The 21,626-nt window shown below is 38.4% G+C and overlaps 1 long non-coding RNA gene and 1 pseudogene across 2 annotated transcripts in view; both read right to left on the bottom strand.

Annotated features, from left to right (window-relative positions):
* Positions 1-3,053: 3,053 nt before the first annotated feature.
* LOC134484046 (uncharacterized) overlaps positions 3,054-21,626 on the bottom strand; it is an 83,248-nt gene continuing 64,675 nt past the window's right edge. The window contains exons 1-3 of one of the 2 annotated variants that reach the window (XR_015646943.1): positions 8,051-8,146; positions 7,820-7,932; positions 3,054-3,310 (exon numbers count right to left, since the gene is read on the bottom strand). This is a non-coding gene — a long non-coding RNA (uncharacterized LOC134484046). Of the gene's footprint in view, positions 3,311-7,819; positions 7,933-8,050; positions 8,147-21,626 lie in introns of those variants that run through there. The other variant, XR_015646942.1, reaches the window with a different exon arrangement.
* On the bottom strand, positions 16,513-17,124 carry Rps9-ps3 (ribosomal protein S9, pseudogene 3; annotated as a pseudogene).

Here is a 21,626-nt window from a genome sequence, read left to right as displayed (position 1 = left end):
CAGGAACTGCAACTGAACATTAACCTTAACAAAAATGTTGATAATTATCAAAGCCTTATTGAAGTTGAGTGATTGATTCCTTATACTACTCGTAGCAGTATAAGCCTCCCTAATTTTATGTACATTTGAAGTTTCCCATAATGTTAGAAAAGCTCAAAGCAAGCTTTGTTCTTACTGTTAAAGGAGGAACAGTGGGACAATAGGGGGAGAGGTCCAGGAAACTATATTGTTTAAGCTGGAGAATCAGAGGAATTTTCATGCAAAAATGTGAATTTAAACAGAAGCTAAACAGATATAAAGGGTAAGTAAGATTATATTCAAGTTCTGAAGGTCTTAAAGTTTTTATCACAAAACAGGGAGCTATTCTAATAGCTCGTTCTTAGGGGCTGTCAAGATCTCAATGAGACCAGCGGGAAATAGAGATTTTAAAAAGGCACCTGGAATTACTCTACCACCGGTGAGACTACAAGAAAACACTGTAGGCAAATCACTTCCCTCAAGGTGTTCATAGCCATTAGAACCTGTGAATACTGCAATCATATTTACATGATTAAAGCGAAATCTCGGGTATTATTAAGGATATGGACAGCAAGATAGGGAGATGGGACTAGATTATCCAAGTAGGCCCAATTTCATGATATCCTGAACCCCTAAAGGTAAAGAGAAAGAAAAAGACTGCAGAAAAGGAGAAATGGCAGAAGAGAAGTCGGAGAGACTAAAGTAGTATAGAGGATAACTATAAAGATGACAGAGAGTCTGCCTCTAGGAGCTAACTGTGGTCCTCAGCTGACAGCCAACATTGAAACAATCCTTAGTCTTACCAATGAAAGAGTTTGGGTTTGGAAAACAATCCAAAGAAACTCGAAAGCAAATCCTCCTTGAGCCTCCAAATAAGAGGCCAGATGGCTGATACCTTGATACTGGAAATCTGTTAGGGCAGTACACTCTTCTGGCACTAAAGAAACCTGAGAAAGTACACTCATATTTTAAGCTTCTAAATTTGTAGTGATTTGTTATACTAATAGGAAACTAAAACTATGTAACATTGTATTGGGTAGGTACATAAAATTTGAAGACACTTAAGGGAAAACTAAGAAGCTAATTGTAAATTATATTATATATTTTATACAGTTTTCAAGGCAACCCAATTAGGAGCTGGAAAACAAGTATAGCATGTTTTTGGGAGCACATATTAGGCACATTTTATGACTAAGATAAGAAAACAGGAAAGAAGAGACCTATTTGGCAGTGGGTAGGGGAGGCTATGCAAGTCAGTAATAGACTGCATTAAGCCTGGAATTGAGGAATTGAATTTAGTAGGAGACTATCTATTGGTGAAATTATCCAGTATTGCCTAGGTAAAAATCAACAAGAATGTTGAGCAACAGATGAATTTTCAAGAACCAGAATGTCTTGGTTGTATAAATTTCTCAAAAATAAATCTCACAAGAGATAGAGGGGTTTGCCAGGGAATCGAAAGACTGGGTCTGAAAGCAAAACGAAAGAAAGAAAAGAGAGGGTTAGAGGCGTACTTCATTGATAAAGTCTCAAAGGGTAAAGGGAACAGGCAAGGGAGAGAAAAGAAGGGGCAGGAAGGAAATGATTACATTGTGATTCAAAAGGTAGTAGCTATCAGGTCACATTCTGCTAATTATCCTCCAGTATCCGTTCTTGCCTTCTCAAAGTGCAGACGGTTCCCGACTTATGATAATTTGATTTAGGACTGCTGAAATTTATGATGATACAAAAGCTATATACATGGTTAAAGCCACACTTTGAATTTTACTTTTGTGTGTGTGTGCTGCTGAAGACTGAACTCAGGACCTTGCACACAACAGACAAGTACTTTATTACCCAGCTACTCCTGAATTTTTACTTTTGATTTTCTTTTTTTTTTAAAAGATTTTATTTTACTGTATATGAGTACACTGTAGTTGCCTTCAGACACACCAGAAGAGGGCATCAGATCTTATTACGGATGGTTGTGAGCCACCATGTGGTTGCTGGGATTTGAACTCAGGACCTCAGGAAGAGCAGTCGGTGCTCTTAACCACTGAGCCATCTCTCCAGCCCTACTTTTGATTTTCAAACTGATGTGGTATGATAGTCTTTTCTTATTCTGGGAAGTTTCCAGTCAGGATAAAACAACTGATACTTGTCAGCAATTTTTTAATGTTTTATTTTGTGTTGTCTACAAAAGGCCCAAGTGAGTTACTGAGTTTCTTGCTCTTAGTGAAAAGAGATGGTTTTTTTTTAATTCTCTAAAAACATTATTAACATACAAGTACTTTCATCTCTCTCTCTCTCTCTCTCTCTCTCTCTCTCTCTCTCTCTTTTCTTTCATGGACGGTGTTTTCTCTTGAGATGAAACTCAAAAAATTGGTCAGAATAAAGAGGGCAAGCCAGCATAGCTATTGTGTATGAGTGAGAACTTTCATGGTTGATTATCTCAACTGTTTCAAAGGATAAGAAGTGAACCTTGGGAGCTGTAGAGATGACTCAGCAGTTAATTAAGAACACTGGTTGCTCTTCCAGAACCCACATGGTGACTCACAACTGTTTGTAATTCCAGTTCCAGGGGATCTGACACCCACACATAGACATACATGGAAACTAAACAACAATGCACAGAAAATAAACAGGTAGGTAGGTAGATAGATAGATAGATAGATAGATAGATAGATAGATAGATAGATAGATAGATAGATAGATTTTTTTAAAAAAAGAAATGAATTTCTCTGTGTGGGTGAAGGTGTCTTCTGTTGATCCTGACAATCCGAGTTAGAACCCTAGAACCCATGTGCTAGAAGGAGAGAACCAACTGTATAGAGTTGTCTTCTGAGCTCCACATGTGCTGCGTACTGTGGTATGTTTCTGAACTTTTTGGCATCAAAACTGAAAAGATTTTTTGGTGACATGCTGATCAAATCAGAGGAATAAAGAAGTAAAAAGGTGAGACAAAGAGGGAAGTTATACATGAAACCCTAGGAAAGTACACAATAAAGAAAATGGTTATGATTTAAACAATGGACGCCATAAAGTCACACCATATGACAGATCTCACTTGGGAGGTTTATTAGGGATGGGGTACGCAGAGGTTGCCTCTGAGCAAGGGTGGAAAGAAAAAGAGCACAGGGCGAGGAGGGATTGGCCTTTTACAAGGTGATGTACAGGGAGAGGATATGTGACTCCTGGCAACAGTGGGAATGTGTTACATCTTGGCAGCTAGTGATGAAGTCTGCTGTTGCTGGGTCACTGGGGACAGGCGGTAGAAATGCCTGGTTGCTGACATTTACTTCTTAGTAGGAGCCTAGAGTGTTACAGAAAGTGAAGGTCAATTATAATAAGCTCTTCGTAAGTGTTGATAGGCAGATACAGGGTATTCTTGTTTATTATCAAGCTATACAGGCAAAACTTATCTTTCAGAAAAACAATATACCTGATCTGTCAGCAAATGCTAATAAGAAGAGATAAAAATTGATGGCTTTAGACTGTGTGATGGTAGCTCAAACCTTTAAACCCAGCACTTGGGAGGCAGAGGCAGGCGATTCTCTGAGTTTGAGGCCAGCCTGGACTACAGGGTGAGTTCCAGGACAGCGAACATTACATAGAGAAACCCTGTCTTGAAAAAAAAACAACAAAAAGAAAAGTAATGACCTTCTATCTACAGCATTCTCATCATCCAGAAAATGAATTTTACCTCAACACTTCCAATATTTTCTAGGCATAGTCTGCTTCCAGCTGATAATGTTAACAGTGAATGGCCATATAACTGTCCTATTTTTCACTTCAATCAATAAATTACATGAACTATCATGTATTATTATATTATACACATCTGTTATCATATTAATATATAAATAACATAGAATATATTTAATACAAGTTATTTCCCTTTCTTCCAGCAGTTATCAATTGCCAATAGCTCTTTAGTTAAGAGTGGGACTTTATGTGTACCTTCCCTCTCCATGATGGGATTGGCTATGGTTTGCAACACCTGCTCATACATGTTTATTGCTGGTCTATTCACAATAATTAGGAAAAGGTAATATTCTAGATGTTCTTCAATTGATGAATGGATTGGGAAAATGTGGTACATTTACACAATGGAATATTATTTAGCTGTTTAACAATCTCTTATCTCTTTTGTACATAAAGCCATGAACTTGGCTGTCTAGTAGCTCAGGCCCCTTTCTGTTAGTCTTTACAAAGTATGTCCCTCTTGATGGAGCAGGCTGGTGCCTCAGTTGAACCCAGGTGTCTCTCTTTTTGGCTTCCTTTTTTTTTCTTTTTTCTTTTTTTTCGGAGCTGGGGACCGAACCCAGGGCCTTGAGCTTGCTAGGCAAGCGCTCTACCACTGAGCCAAATCCCCAACCCCTTTCCTTTTTTTTCTGACCCTTTTTCTTTATCTATTTCAGGAAGGTTTCTTCACTCTTAGAGTGTTTAATATGCTCAATCTACATTTATACAATTAATTTTCTTGGCAAGAGTCTTTCCCTTGACTTATTTGTTTACAGTAATGCTAAGTTGACATTGTGGGCAGCTTCTTTTGCCATAGTGATATTTATGGGGCAGTTCCTTTTTGAACAGTACACATTTTCCTGATGTTTATAGTATCACCTTTCTTGTAGATTTATATACATGTGGCCAAAGGAACAACTCCATGTTTTCAAAAAGGCTTAGAGAATATCGAACATGTGCCTCTCCACTTTTCCCTTTGTACCTGTCATCTGATGAATTACTAGAAGATGGCTGCTATGGTTGAAAAAATTTATAGACAAGGATATCAATGTAAATGATGGTTAAATGGAACACATTAGTTCTAGCTATAATTTTTTTAACTTGTCAAAAGCAAGTATAACAAAATATCTACAATTCTGATTGACAGGAATAGAAAGTTTTACTATATTATTCTTTATTATTATGAAGCTTTTATTTTTATTTTATTTATCTACTTATGTATTTTTGTCTTCTTTTTCAAAGATTTACTTACTTATTTATTATATATAAGTACACACTGTATCTGTCTTCAGACACACCAGAAAAGGGCATCAGATCTCATTACAGATGGTTGTGAGCTACCATGTGGTTGCTGGAATTTGAACTCAGGACCTCTGGAAGACCAGTTAGTGCTCTTAACCACTGAGCCATCTCTCCAGCCTGTATTTTTGGCCTCTTGAGGCAGGGATTTTTAACATAGCCCTGGCTCTCCTGGAAATCACTACTTACACCAGGCTGACCTCAAACTCATAGAGATCCACTTGCTTCTGCCTCCAGATTACTGGGATTCAAAGTGTGGACTACCACACCCAAATCGTTCTGAAGCACTTAAAATAATATTTTAATGTATTCCTTAAGAACTTTATGCATATATACGATGTGTTTTAATTTTTTTCCACCCATCATTTTCCATTTCCAGCTCCCCTTAGGCCACTCTGTAGTAACAGTCTCCCCCCCACCCCCAACTTTTCTAAAGTTTTTACACTTCTCACAATTAAAAGGAAAGAGGAAGTTTGGCCTACTTCAAAGAAGAAGGGCAGCCTTAAGAGTGAACAGAAAGTGTGGTTTCTGCCTGGGTATGGAGATACTGTAATGACTACACTCTAGAGATGGACAATAAGTTCCTAAGATTTGAACCAGTCTGGACTATATTCTGGCCTCTGTATTCCGAGCTGGCCTGGGTATTATGGTGTAGCTCAGGATGGCCTTGAATTCAGTCTGGTACTCTAGCCTCAACCTTCTCAAGGTTGAGCCACCACATCTAGCTTCTCTGAATGTTTCTTTTTTCCTACCAAGTGGAAAATATACTGCAACTACTGTTCCTCAGCCTTGTCTAAGTCAACTGCCTTAATTTTGCTAATTCAGTACATTTTCAATGTTCTAACACCTAACTTCTGTTCATATTTTTCTGAATGACCTAAAAATACCCCTCATAATTTTATCCAGATCAGTAGTCAATCCAGAAATACATTTCATATGATTTTTATGTCCTTTAACATCTGCTTTAATCTAAGCGAACCAGCATTTTTAAGGATTCTGACTTAACAATTGTATCAAGCTAATCTTTCTGTGGGATATTCTATTTACTGCATTTCTTTGGTTGCCCCTTTGCCTCAGTTTTTTTTCTAAATTTTATACATGGGGCATTGGTCCTGAGAAAGTTCTATGAGCCCAATTTACTTTTGCACCTATTAGAAATTGGGACATATAATAATTTTACAGATGGACTAATTCTGTCTTGGAAGTCCTGCAGAAATGTCACTAATTCCAGTAGACAACAGCTCAGGATGTAATTTCTGCCTATGTCTCAGAGCGAGACCCTTCTAACTGAGACCGAACTCCAAAAGAAATTGAAAATGAAAGGATTGGGACTTAAATTGCTTCTAAAAAACTCCACAAGTAGGGAGAAATCATATTGCTCACGCTTTGAACATCCATCTATTACTTGAGACATATTTGTGCTGTAATTTGATCTGACTGCAACTTCTTTTTAGTTCCTTTGGACAACATGACTGCCCATAACTTAGAATAGGAAAATGGTGGAAAATAAACTCTATAGCCAAAGATACAGAAAAGAATTTGGAGTTTATTTAGCTAATGTTCTGTTGTGAACCAGAACTTCTGGAGGCAAAACAGAATTACTCAGTGTTGGTCGTAAGAGGAACAGTAGCTGGGCATGATGATGCATGACTTTAGCCCAGCAGAGGAAGCAGAAGTGGGTAGATCTCTGTAAATTCAAGGTCAGCCTTATCTACATAGTAAGTTCCAGGATAGTCACAACTATGTATAGAGACCCTGTCTCAAAAGCAAAGCCAAACAACCAATTAAACAACAACAACAACAGAACCAGGGACAGGGTTAGTATTGGGAGGATGCTTTCGTGGACGTAGACCCTGAACTGCCTTGTTGAACTCTTATCTATTCTTTTTTTTTTTAAATCTTTTTTTTTTCTTTTTTGGAGCTGGGGACCGAACTTGCTAGGCAAGCGCTCTACCACTGAGCTAAATCCCCAACCCACTCTTATCTATTTTTAATGCACAGAACTACATTGCTGAACTACCAGGAGTTTGCTTATTAAACTTAAGGTCAAGATGTAAAAAAAGAGTTTGAAAAGTATTAGAGGAACTATGGTTTCCCTGGTTGACTATTGTCTGTTCAAGTTTTATATTGTGAAAAACCCCATCTCTAGTGTTTCAGAATATGTCTGTATTTGGGAACAGGATCTCTAAAGAAGTGCTACCCAGATTGCAACTGTAGCCAGACCAACTCTGAAACCCCCTTGGCATTACACATCGAGGCAGGAGGCATAATATCAGGCACTTACAGCATCATGTCATTTGCAACACTCATAATCAATTAAATTCCTTACACTTGAATAGTCTATTTCCACACAATTGAAATCATCTTATGAAAAGAATCCGTTTGCCGAAATCAGGTCTACTATATAAAGAACATCATGAATCTGTTTATTTTAATAAGTATTATAAAGTCTTTTTCCAGAGCAAAAGCTCTTTGAACAGGATGCAGGTTTCCTGCATTGCTGAACACATGCAGCCGCAGGCACTGAATTAGATGGTGTGGGAAAACAGTGGGTAGACTTATAGTCTTTAATTTTACTATTCACAACAAAACAGATATCTACAAAGATTTTTCTTCAATAGAAACTCTCCCTGGAAATATGGTTCCTTTGGTGTTCTCAGAAGTAAGACAAGCCTTTAAAGGAAATACAGGCAGCTAGTAGTGTAGATCTTCGAGTACATAGAATTGGACTCTGTGTGATTTAAGCAGCAAAACAATTCATTATAAACGTGCTAAGTACCTTCAAGATCCAGTAGGCAGGCTAAAAATAGGCAGGTTTGCATCCAGGATCAGCACTCAAAGCATAATGCAGGACTGGTCTGGTGAGGGACCCACAGCAGCACCTTGGCGGCTCTGGAGCAGAGAGAGAGAGAAAAAAAAAATCAACTCTTGCTCTTTCCTCAGTTCTTTGCCCCTAACACTTAAAACAAAGTCTAGAGTGACTGGACTAGGTTAGGCCTCAGAACCCTACCCTGGGAGGAAATTGAATGAGGCACTTTTGTCTAAAGGGAGAGATGGGTTCTGCCACCTTCCAAGAATCACGATGGGAAAGTCCCCAACCAGAGGAAATAGGTTTAAGTAAACACCCAGAAATGAAATGAATAGTACATGACCTTTGCACAGGCTATTTTGTGTCATGTGGTACTAAATTCTTCATTGTTAACTCAGGGGGAACAGAGGAAAGCAGAATAGACTGAATCAGAGGTGAGGAAAGTAATAAAAAAGAAACAGAAGTTCTATTTTTTCCCAAGATCTTACTTTGCTGTGAGATCAGAGGAAACTAGAAAGGTCTAAAGAGCTCGGAAGCTGTACTGACCCTGTATAAGCCAGATAAAGCCATTGGTGGTATTTGAATACAGGCTAGAGACTACATAATGACTTGGGGGGAAATCTGCGGACAAATGAATAGTGGTGATGTGGAGAAAAGACATTTTAGGAGTGTTTTTCTTCTCATCAAGTTATTGCCTTTGATCATGAATATAACAGGGACAAATTCAGGCACCACTGCATATTTTCTATCAAGTCTACAGGAATTTTACTCAGTATCCTTTAAAAATGATTACATCTATTTGTGTGTGTGTGTGTGTGTGTGTGTGTGTGTGTGTGTGTGTGTGTGTGTGTGTTGAAAATGTGCACATGCTACTACATACAGATAGAAGTCAGAGGACAACACATGGGAGTTGTTTCTCTATACTGTGTGAGTCCCAGAGATAGAACTCTGGTCACCAGGCTTGGAAGAAAATGCCTTTACATACTGAACCGTCTCACTGGCCCTCACTCAGTATTCTACTACTCTTGAGTCCTACGGGCTAGCAAGTGCTGATTCTCATCTCAACAATATAAAGAAAAGGCAAGGGTAGCCATAACGTGGCTGAGTGCTGTTATGAAAACTAGAGTTCTATGAGCAATAACAAGACAGCTACTCCCTCGCATTTGGTAAGGGACTTAGGTTCCTCTAATGTACAATGTATAAACAGAAAATGAGACAAGACCAATAAAGTGAACCACCCAAATAATATCTGCACACAGACATTATTTAGGAAAACTATTTCTTGGGCTGGAGAGATGGCTCAGTGGTTAAGAGCACCGTCTGCTCTTCCAGAGGTCCTGAGTTCAATTCCCAGCAACCACATGGTGGCTCACAACCATCTGTAAAGAGATCTGATGCCCTTGTCTGGTGTATCTGAAGACAGTTACAGTGGACTTATATATAATAAATGAATAAATCTTTAAAAAAAAAGAAAACTATTTCTTTATATTAGTGAGGAGACGGAATACGCCCTGCTTTCTTCTAGAAGAGAAGGAAGGAACAGAGTCCTGTAGAGCTTTCTTTCTTCCTTCCTTCCTTCCTTCCTTTCTTTCTTTCTTTCTTTCTTTCTTTTCTTTTTTTTTTTTGAGCTTCGCTCAAATTTGAGGAATTTAGTATTTAAACTGAGAGTAAAGGAGCTGGTTAGTGAGTTTGAGTGAGGAGATAGCCAGTCACCTGTCAAAGTGTCCACCCACTCACAACCCTCTGAATTCCTGTGTAGCACCCTTGAACCAAACACCACAAGGAGGGAACCTGGATATAGTTGTGTAAAGAAAATGATTCTGGGTGACTGCTTTAATCTATCGTTCCATCTCCTTCCTTGCTGTTTTTGGTCCTGTTGTAATCACGTGTTTAGGAAAAGAGTCCTATCTCAGGACTATATTGGATGATGGTAGAATTTGAATAGTCAATCAGAAGTATGAATATACTCATTCTCCTTGCTAGTGGCTAGCTTAGGTGTGTGTGTGTGTGTGTGTGTGTGTGTGTGTGTGTGTGTGTGTGTGTATGTGTGTATGTCTGTGTGTCTGTGTGTGTGATTTTGTCTTAAGATCTGAAAAGAAGTCTTCTGAGAAACTTTTGGGAAAGATCTCTCTGAATAATAAAAAGAAATGTATGGGAAGGAACTTCCCTTATGCTGGCACTGTTATAGCTACCTTGCAACCAGGATGCTGTGAGCAGAGAAGATCAGGGAAGAAAAAAGAAGAAAAAGAAGAGGAAGAGGAGGAGGAAGAGAAGGAGAAAAACCCATATGCCTTTAATGGTACCATTTGACACTGATTCTGAAAGCACACAAGTTTTTTTTTTCTATTTCTAAAAGATGACCACTTTTTTTCTTCTTTCTCTTTGAGTGAAGTAGTGTGTGTGTGTGTGTGTGTGTGTGTGTGTGTGTGTGTGTGTGTGGTGTGCTAGTACATTGTAAGAGCTCAAATTGTGACATACGCATTGTGGGAAGAAGCTCTTAAGTACTTGCAGACTGAAAAAATGTGAAAACATTTACTGGTCCCTCAGGATCATGGAGGCTAGCTACACATCTGTTCAGTGGCCTGAAAACTGCCTGGATACCATATCATGAGGAGTAGTGACATGAGAAACATTAATTCGGACCACAGAACTAAATCTAGAACCACAGAAGATAAACCTCAAGTTCATTTAGTTCATGAATGGGAACATAGCCTTACTTGTGTCTTAGAACTTGTCATAGGAGCATCTGTTAATGCAGGAAAGAACAATTGTCTTGCAATGTATAGTAGAACCTTACCTTTTGCAACCCTTTTGCTCCATGAATGGAATCAATATACTTTCTGCTTCAAAACCTTGACTACATCATCTAGTTAATACATTAGATATAGAACCTGAAGAGTCACTTTCAGGTAACCCTAAATATCTACTGGTATCAGAAAGAAGCGCTCATATCTACATTTTGAAACAAAGATTGGGGTGTGCTAGTATATTAGACCTCTAACAACTGAAATGTAGGTCTCACAGCAAACCTTATAAAAATCAGTAGTGATGGGGTTGGGGATTTAGCTCAGTGGTAGAGCGCTTGCCTAGGAAGCGCAAGGCCCTGGGTTCGGTCCCCAGCTCTGAAAAAAAGAACCAAAAAAAAAAAAAAAGAACCAAAAAAAAATCAGTAGTGATGTGATTATTGAAATTATATTGCTGCATTGTATTATAGAGTGGTCACCCAAATATAGGACGTGCATATGATTATTACATCTAGATTATCATCAAAATTAAAATATGTTCTGATGAATCATGGAGAATTGAGGATACTTTTTGTTTGTTTTATGACAATCTTTTTTTTTTTTTTTTTTTAAATATTTTATTTATTTATTATATATTATGATTACACTGTTGCTATCTTCAGACACACCAGAAGAGGGCATCAGACTTGTTTCAGATGGTTGTGAGCCACCATGTGGTTGCTGGGATTTGAACTCAGGACCTTGGGAAGAGCAGTCGGTGCTCTTAACCACTGAGCCATCTCTCCAGCCCGTTTTATGACAATCTTGATATATAGTCCAGGCTGAACTTGAACTCACAATCTTCTTGTCTCCAACTACTGAATGTTGTGATTATTAGTTTATTTATATGGGTATCTTGGTTGCATGTAGAGCTGTGCATTATGTGTATGTCTGGTACCCTTGGAGGGCGAAAGAAGGTATTAGATCCTGTGGGACTGCAGTTACAGATGGTCTTGAGCTACCGTAGGGGTACTGGAAATTGAACCTGGGTCCTCCACAAGAGTAGGCTTAGCTGTTGAGCCAACTTTCCTGCCCCATGAATGTTTTTAAATCTAACATGAGCCCTAATTTGAAAAATATAGAGTCAAAAGAGTCTCAAAGGAGATTATTAATATGAGAGGAAATAATATTAAAACTACAGTTAGATTTCCCCTTTTTTGGAGCGTCTTTCTATGTAGTCCAGTCTGGCTTAGAACTTGTAATTCTCCTGTTTCAGTCTCCAAACGGTTGGTATTATAGGTGGGTGGGTATCATTACACCTGCCTTTAGGTCTACTTTTATTTGTTTTGTTTTGTTTTTTTTTGAGACATGGTCTCTCTACTAGCTCTGGCCCTCCTACAACTCACTGTGTAGACCAGGCTGGCCTCAAACTCACAGAGATCCACCTGTCTCTGTCTTCTTTCTGAGTGCTGGGATTAAAGGCATGCACTACCATGCCCAGCTAGACCTACATTTTCTTTTAAAAAATGATTTTGAACATAGGAGTGATGGTTCCATGTAGGCTTCATCTTATTATACTTGATCTTGTTATGTTTTGTTGTTATCTCTTAAAAGTCTGTTCTTTTCTAGTGAGAAACAGAAAGGGGGTGATTCCATAGTGAAGGGAAGGTAGGAAGGAACTTGGGGAAGTAGAAGAAGGGGAAACTTGGGTGGTGGCACACATCTTTAATCCTAGCATTTGGGAGACAGAGACAGGTGGATCTCTGAGTTAGAGGCCAGACTGGTCTACAGAGAAGAAAGGGAAACTATAATCAGGATATATTGTATGAGAAAAGAATCTATTTTTCGATAAAAGAAAAAAATGGAAAAAATTAATTTTTTAACAATACTAATAAAATTTTATCTACTTAGAAGCATTCAGATTGTCAACAAAACAGCCTCAATTTCTTTTTTCAATTACAGAGTGGTACTCAGCTAACAGAACAACAGTTATCTTTGTGTAAGCTGCATCAGAGACAACTGAAGATGAAAAACAAAACCCTCAAAAAACAAAAGAAAAAACCTTCTGCCCCATATATAACTAATTTGTGCTGTGCACCAACAAGAACCTGCTTTAAATTTCCATGCCAATTTACAACCCCCAGACTGTACCAGGCAAGGTTAGTGGCTATTGAAAATACCACCAGGACAGGGCTAGCTAAAGACACACTCCTTAGTGTGTTAGCTATACAAAAAGACACTGTACAGTTTAAAAACAAATCCTACACAGCCTTACATTTCAATTTTTTTCTTTAAAAGGAATGAGTTGTATACAAGGGGGTTAAATGCTTTATAGACAAGAAAAAACCTGCACTAGAGCCAAGTTAATTATCATCATCATCATCATCATCATCATCATCATCATCACCACCACCACCATCATCATCAATTTGAACTTCATCTTCATCTTCGTCTTCTTCCTTCTCATCTTCCTCTTCCTTCTTTTTCTTGCTCTTTTCAGCCTTGATCACACCATTTTTCACTGCATCAGGTTTTCCTTTAGCTCTGTAGGCAGCAACATCCTTCTCATATTTCTTCAGCTTGGTGGCTTTCTTCTCATAGGGCTGCTTGTCATCCGCGGCAGCGTTGTTCCACATCTCTCCTAGCTTCTTTGCAACATTATCAACAGATAAGCCAGGATGCTCGCCTTTGATTTTTGGGTGGTACTCAGAACAAGAAGGAGGAAGGAGGCCTCTTGGTGGATTGGGGTCCTTGAACTTCTTGTTGGTCTCCTACTTGGGCAGCGGGGGATGTAAGTTTTCGTTTCTTTATAATGAGCTTTGTCAGCCTTTGCCATATCTTCACATTTCCCCTTTTCTTTAGCAGACATGATCTTCTACATCTCTGAGCACTTCTTGGAGAACTCTGAGAAGTTGACAGAAGCATCCTGGCAGGTTTGCACAAAGAACAATATGAGGACATTTTGCCTCTCGGCTTCTTAGGATCTCCTTTGCCCATGTTTAGTTGATTTTCCTCCGCGAGGCACAGAGTCGCCCAGTGCTGGTCCAGCTCTTGCTTGCCCTGACTCTGTCCCTATGGAGCTCAATGCACTGCAATGGCCGTGTCTTGTTTTTGTTTTTGAGATGGGGTCTCAGTATGTATCCTTGGCTGTCCTGGAACTTACTATGTAAACCAGACTGGCCTCAAATGCAAAGAGATCTATATGTTTTTGCCTTCTGAGAGCTGGAGATAAAGGTTTGAGTCAGGGCCTGCATTGGTCTGCCCAAATGGAAGATTAGAGGTAAAAGAAGTGGAGGACTCATGCCTCCATCCTTAACCCAGAAGCTATCTCCAAACGATAACCATTTGCAAATGAAAAATTAGTTTTCCCCAAGGGAAACAAACCATTCTTAAGGGTAGGCCACATGCCTGGCAATGGCCAATACAAAATGAACTCAACAGCGTCTTTGGAGGTTGCCTCATAATGTTAATCAGGAAATTTTTTTAACCTTACAAGTTCTTTGCATATTTCTGTCTATGTACATTTCCTGTGCTTTTCCTTTGACTCTTTTTCTTGTTTTGTTGTTATATTATTCCAATTTGTTTGTTTTCATTTATGTCTTATTGGGTCTTATGTATTTTATTATTACTCCTTCTAAAGAATTCCTTCTCATTTGTTTTCTAAGAAAAGACAGAAAGCCTATGGATGGAAGAGTAGGTTGGGAGGGGACTGGAAGGTGTTGGAGGAGGGGTGTTGAAGTTAAGTTCTAGTTCTGCCTCTCAGCCACATGCTTCCAGAAATGAGACTCAGACTCAAATTATATTCACAAATATCTTGGCCATAGTAGCTAGGCTCTACTCTAACTAGGTCATAATTTTTTTAATTATTTATTTGTTTATTTTTATGTTATGAATATACCGTTTCTGTCTTCAGACACACTAGAGAGGCCATTTGACCCCACTATAGATGGTTGTGAGCCACCATGTAGTTGCTGGGGATTGAACTCAGGACCTTTAGAAGATCGGTCAGTGCTCTTAAATGCTGAGCCAATTCTCCAGCCTAATATCCATTTATTTTAACTTATATTTTGCCATGTAACTGATTACTGAGCTCAGGTACCAGGCAACCATCTTGTCACCTCTTTAAAAGGCTACTCTCTGTCTCCTTCTCTCCCATGATGCTTTCTTCTCCCAATGTCCCACCTCTACTTCCTGCCTAAGCCACAGGCCATAGACTTTTTAATTGACAGATGAGACATCCATACAATACACAAGATGGTCTCTCTACAATTCCCCACTTTAGTCCAATAAAAGGCTCCTTTTTCAGATATAAGTTAAATATAATTGTACCAATTATGAAAATTATAAGGGATAATATACATTTATAACATCCAGTCCATTATATCTGGCAATTTAGATAAAGTATTTTATCATCTATCTAATTTTGGTGAGTTAGAGTTTTGTATCTAAATTATTTTTCTTAACTTGTATTACCATCCTAAAAAACATCTTTTAAAATCCTAAACAACTTAAGTTTAATTGTGAGGATATAACTATCTAGTCTTCAATCCCATCAGAGATTTGAGAAGGAATAAATGTTTTTGAGTGTGCAAGAAGTACAGGAATGCAGCTTTCAAAAGTCATAGAAATGTTGGAGACAGCTTACTGCCTGGACAGTGCCCAATATGCCTTATACACTCTACAGATAATAGGTAGCTGGAGACAAGCAATGTTTGCTTGTTCAGATATGCTATAAAAAGCATCTGAGGTCCAGAAAGTGCAGCATTTAAAATCACTTTATTAATTTAAGATCTTTTTTGATGTTGAGACAGATCTCCACTTAACACTACCCCCTCTTCCACTTCAAAAAAAACATGAGTACAAGTGATCTTCATATGGAGTTACTTCAATTATGGCAAGATAGCCACTGTGCAAAAAAAAAAAATACCTTAACTTTTCTGCAGAAAAAAATGCCGTCCAGAAAGGACAAATGGATGCAAGATCATTGACTGCTAAGCTCTGCAAAAACAGGGTAAAGCCAGTCCTTCATAATTCCTGCTTCATTTAAGGTCTGTCAGATGTTTTGGGCCAGAAGGCTGAAGATAAATGCTCCAATGTTATAGAGGGGAAAGTGTAATCAGAATATATTGTATGAAAAGAATCTATTTTTCAATAAAAGTAAAGGTCACCATACCTAGCTTATTGTGGATAGTTCATGAATGTGGTTTCTCTGTCAACTGTAGAAGATATTAACTTGTTGATCATGTGGCTCTTACAGTCTTTTATTTTCTTTATTTAAAATTATTTTTATCTTATGTGCATTGATTTTTTTTGCCTACATGTTTGTGTGTATTAGGGTGTCAGATCTCCTGGAACTGGACTTACAGACAGCTGTGAACCTGGCTCTTACAAAAAATTTTTTTAAATAAAATTATTTTTACTTTATGTGCATTGATGTTTTCATGCATCTATGTCTGCGTGAGGGTGTCAGATGCCTTGGAATTGGAATTATAGCTGTGAGCTGCCATGTGCTGTGAATTGAGGTCCCAGGTCCTCTGGAAAAGCAGCCAGTGCTCTTAATCATTGAGCTATCTCTCCAGACTACGGATTGTATAATCTTTTGGTGCCCTCTTCCACAATGTTCATTGAGCCTTACATGTAGAGAATGTTTTATAAATAAATTCACCGGAACTGATAACTTTGCTTTTCATAGTGGTCTCATTCCTGCCTCATTCCTGATTTTAGTGGAATTGCTTCAAGTTCACCTCCATTTAGGATAATGCTGGTTGTGTGTTTGTCATACATAGCTGTTATTATGCTGAGGTATGGTCTCTCTAGTCCTAATCTCTAGGAATTTTATTCTGAAGGCATGTTGGATTTTTCTTTTTCTTTTTTTTAATCAACCCTCTTTCATTGGTCAACTGGAAAACTAGACAATCCTCCAATGCAACAAGGTATTAATTAATCCTCCTCCTCCTCATCAACAGCTCCAGCATCACCCTGGCCTTTCTTGGCATTCTTCCTCTTCACTCGGCCTGGGCGGTCACCACCATAAGGAGGCCTGGGTGGCCACACTATAAGGAGAACAGAGGGAGAAGTCAATGTGCTTCTGGGAGTCCAGACAAACAATGAAGGATGGGATGTTCATCACCTGCTTGTGGACCCTGATGTGACGTTGGCAGATGAGCTCACGGGCATGATGAATAGATTTGGTTAGGCCCAGCTCAAAGACCTGGGTCTGCAGCTGTCTCTCCAAGAAATCTCAATCTTCAGGCCCAGGATGTAATCCAGCTTCATCTTGCCCTCCCTCATCCAGCACCCCAAGGCGAACAAGTTGCTTCAATAGAGCACGTGTTCAAGCAGACACTGAGGATCCTTCTAGTCCAGCATCAACAGCTCTGGGGCAGCCTTATGGATCTTACACAGGGTAAATTTGACCCTCCACACCTCACGTTTGTTCCGTAGTCCATACTTTCCAATCAACTTTAGCTCCTGGTTGAGACACGATTTCTCGAAGGGTCTCTGTGGGGTCACATAGGTTTTGAGACAAACCAAGCTTCTGGAGACTGGCATGAAGACTTCACTAGGCCGCTGCACCTACGAACTCAGGTCCATGACAAAAAGAGCCACGTTGGAATTTTCAAAGTCCTTTTTTGCATATATTGAGATGATTGTGTGGTTTATTAAATTAATTGACTTGCTCTATTGAACCATTACCAAGCTAAATCAAGAACCACACGTACTCTAAAAAGACCAAATTTTCAAATTATAGGCATAGATGAGGGAGAAGACTCGCATATCAATGATGTAGACTATATGTTCAATGAGATCATAGAAGAAAGCCTCCCCCAAACTAAAAAAGCCATAACTATACAGTCACAAGAAGTACACAAAACATCAAATAGAAAAGAAGAGAAAAGAAATACTCCACAGCACAGTATTTTAGTTAGCATTCTACTGCTACAAAGAGGCACCAATGACCAAGACAACTTATAGAAGAAAGTATTTAATTGGGAGGATTGCTTGCCGTTTCATAGGGTGAATTCACGACCATCATGGCAGGAAGAAACATGGCAGCAGGCTGGCAAGCATGGTGCTGGAGCAGCAGCTAGGAGCTTACAACCTAATCTGCAAGCAGCAATTGTTGGAGGGAGAGACAGGCAGGCAGACAGACACAGGGGCTGGTGCAGAGAGACAGAGACAGACAGGCAGGTAGACAATGAGACAGAAACAAACAGAGAGACACAGAGAGAGGTAGAGAGGAACAGAGGCAGAAAGATTGGGCCTGGTATGGGTTTTTGAAACCTCAAAGTCCACCCCAGTGATCCAGCTCTTCCAATAAGGCCATACCTCCTAAACTAAACAATTAGGAAGGAAACATTCAAATATATGAGGCTATGGGGGCCATTCTTATCCAAACCAGCACACATAGGATAGTTAAAACACTAAGTATACATTACATAGAAAGCATATTGAAAGCTAAATGAGAAAAACACAAGTCACATATAAGGAAAAACCCATCAGAATAACATTTAATTTCTCATTAAACTCTAAAAGCTAGAAGGGCCTGAAATATTGCACTCCAAGTTCTAAAAGCCCATTACTGCCAACCTAAACTATTGTGCCTAATAAAACTATCTGTTGTAGTAGAAGGACAAAAAAAATGCTCCATTGTTCAAATAGGCTAAAAGAATTCCTGTGCAGCAGATCAACCCTAAACATAATACAAAAAGCAATACATTAGGGTAAACAAAGGAATAAACATAGCTAAGAGAATGTACAAAGAAAAAAAATGAATCCATAATTACTGAAACACAAAGCCTGACTGAGACAACAAAGCCACCACCAACAAAATGAGAGCAACTCACACATATCTTTCAATAATAACTTTAAATATAATGGCCTCAATTCTACGAATGAAAGATGCAGGCTGGCAACATGGATTAAGAAACAAAATCCATGTTTCTATTTTCTGTAATAAACTCACATCAAATCTAATGGTTGGCACCACCTTAAAATGAAAGAATGGAAAGAAATATTCCTTTTTAAAATGTATTCATTTAATGTATGAGTGCTCTGTTGCACATATATTGAAATGCCAGGAAAGGGCATCAGACCCCCTTATAGATAATTGTGAGCCACTATGTGGTTGCTGGGAATTGAACTCAAGACTTCTAGAGGAACAGCCAGTGCTCTTAACTGCTCAGCTATCTCAACAGCCTGAAAGACATATTCCTCATAAATGAGACCAAGAATCAAGTAGGCATCACCTGCCTAATGGCTGATCAAACTAAAACTAACCAGAAGAGATAAAGAGAGACATTTCATCCTAATCAAGGGAACAATTAACCAAGAGAACATAACTACTTGAAATATATATGCAATAAATTTGTCTGTACCCAAGTTCATACAAAGAGTACACTCGAATTAAAGACAAAGATTAATATTGACCCATTGATAGTAGGTGACTTAATATCCTACTTTTGGGCCAGGCAATGATGGTGAATACTTTCAATCCTAGCACTTTAGAGGCAGAGGCAAAAGGATCTCTGATTTTGAGGCCAGTCAGGTCCACAGAGTTCCAGGACAGCCAGAGCTATACAGAGAAACCCTGTCTTGATAAAGAAAGTAAATATCCTATTTTCTCCAATAGATATATTATCTGTACAAAAAATAAACAGAAATATCATAATTAAATGACATCATACATCAAATGGGCTTAACAGATATCTACATAATAAATTCTCTCATGAGTACAAGCAAACTTTTCTAAAACAAACCACATCCTGGGACACAAAACAAAACTTCACAAATTCAAAAGGACTTAAGTCTTATCTGACCATAATGCAGTAAAATTTATAATTGACAGTGCAAAAAAAGTCTAGTAAATATGCAAACTCATGGAGACTAAAAACTCATTCCTGAATGATGAGTGGGTCAAAGAAGAAACCAAGAACATTTTTTTTAAATTTTCTGGAACTAAATGAAAATGAAAACACACACACACACACACACACACACACACACACACACACACACACACACACATCTGGTACACATTGAAAGCAGTCTTATGAGGGAAATTTATTGCTTGAAGAGCCTACATTAAAAACCAGAAAGAGCACAAATAAATGACTTCATGAAACCAAGAATTTGGAAGAACAAGAACAAACCCAAATCCAGGAGATGGTAAGATTAAAAAAAAAAAAGCAGAGCTGGAATTAATTAATAGAAACAAAGAAAACAATCCAAAGAATCTCTCAATCGAGAACCATTTGAGATCTGCCTACCTCTGCCTCACGAGTGCTGGGAGTAAGCTGTACACCACTGAGCTTAGAATTGTTTGCAGGTATTTTATTTTTGAGAAAATTTATGTCTACGTTCATGGACATTGATCTGTAATTTTCTTATTTGTTATTGTGACTTTTATTCTTTTACGTTTACTGATTTTTTACTTATTTTCCAAGGTCCTAAAAGTGCATCATCAAGTCATTACCTTTAGATCTTTCTGAATTTTTAATATAGACATAGATGGAGTTAGGAGCTTCCCTCTAAGGCCTGCTTTCATTGCATCTCATAAATTTTTAGGAAGAATGTGGGAGTTTGGAGCCGAGTTCAAGAAGTTCTGGAATGCTGTAATCAGAACTTAATAGGTCATTCTGCTGTAAATTTGGAAGACCAGAAGAAATGAGGATATGAGGATGATTTGACTCATGAAATTTCAGAGAACAACTGTCCACAGTATCTTCACTAAGAGGGTCTTACCTTTAAGTTCTAGGGGGCAATTAAGGGCACTAGCAACAGCCTGTAGTGTTTGGAGGATTTCATGGACTCCTGTGACCAATAAGTCAAAGGGAGACTACATATTTTGCACCAGGGTTTTCCTTAGATAGCCAATGGATCTTCTGGGGAGCATTATTCTCCTGTATGGTTTAATTTCATTTAAACTATATGTAAATATAATTTATATATGTATACATTATATGCATTTTAAGTAAGCTTGCAAAATATCATGTTTCCTTATGGCTTTATCAAATAACCTTAATGTTATTTATTTCTCTTTCTTCCCTCTCTCACTTTATTATCCTTCCTCAGTTCTTCGCAGTTACAATACCTCCCCTGTTATTCTCATTACCAACCTTATAGCACCTGACTCCTACTATTCTCTTTCCTAGAGCTCATTTCCCCACTCCCAACTCTATAGTCCCCTTCTTCTTTCCTGGCTTCTTTGGCTACTTGAGGTTACATATTGACTGCTAAAGATTTTGAGCTGGAATGCACAAGCAAGAGAGAACACATGTTATTTGTCTTCTAGATCTGGGTTATCTCCCTCAGAATAATATTTCCAGTTCCATGAATTTACCTGAAGACTTCATTTTTTTACATCTGAATAGAATTGTGTTGTGTATATGTACATGTTTTCTTTATCCAGTTGTCAGTCAAAGGGCATTTTGTTGTTACAATTTGTTAGCTGTATTTACTGAGCAAGTAATTGTGGAGTAGAATAATGGATCCCTTGGGTTTAAGCCAAGGTATGTTATAGTCACATTGCATGGTAGCTCTATTTTTAACTTTTTGAGACTTCTCCACATTGGTTTTTGCATCATACTATACTTGGCCCTGAAATTGTTCATGTATTGTTGTAGCTGACCTCTGGGATAAATGGGTGAGGAATCTTTTTTTTTTTTTAAATACTGTTAGTATCTTTTCTCTAATTTTTAAAAAAGAGTATTTTTAGATTTCATTTTTGCTGATTTATAGATATGTGTGTCTGTGTCCATGTATGTCATGCCTGCCTGCCTGCCTGCCTGCCTGCCTGCCTGCCTGTCTTCAGTAACCATCAAAAGGTTTCAAATCCTTTGGAACTGGAGTTATAGGTGCTTATGAAAGAACTAACAGAAAATTAATGTGTTTTCTGGAATAACAACAAGTGCTCTTATGTACAAACCCATTGTTCCAGCCCACAAGTCTTCTCTCTTGATCAATTATGTGAGAAGACTGAACACCCTGTCCTCTCAGATGACCAGTATTGGTGTTTTGTAATCTCAGCTTTTGTGTATTAAATTCTCCCGTAT

This window comes from Rattus norvegicus, chromosome X (assembly GCF_021556685.1).
Source record: "Rattus norvegicus strain SHRSP/BbbUtx chromosome X, alternate assembly SHRSP_T2T, whole genome shotgun sequence".
Classification (NCBI taxonomy): Eukaryota; Metazoa; Chordata; class Mammalia; order Rodentia; family Muridae; genus Rattus; species Rattus norvegicus.
The sequence above is the reverse complement of the archived record's forward strand: the minus strand, read 5'-3'. Positions and strand labels throughout refer to the sequence as shown.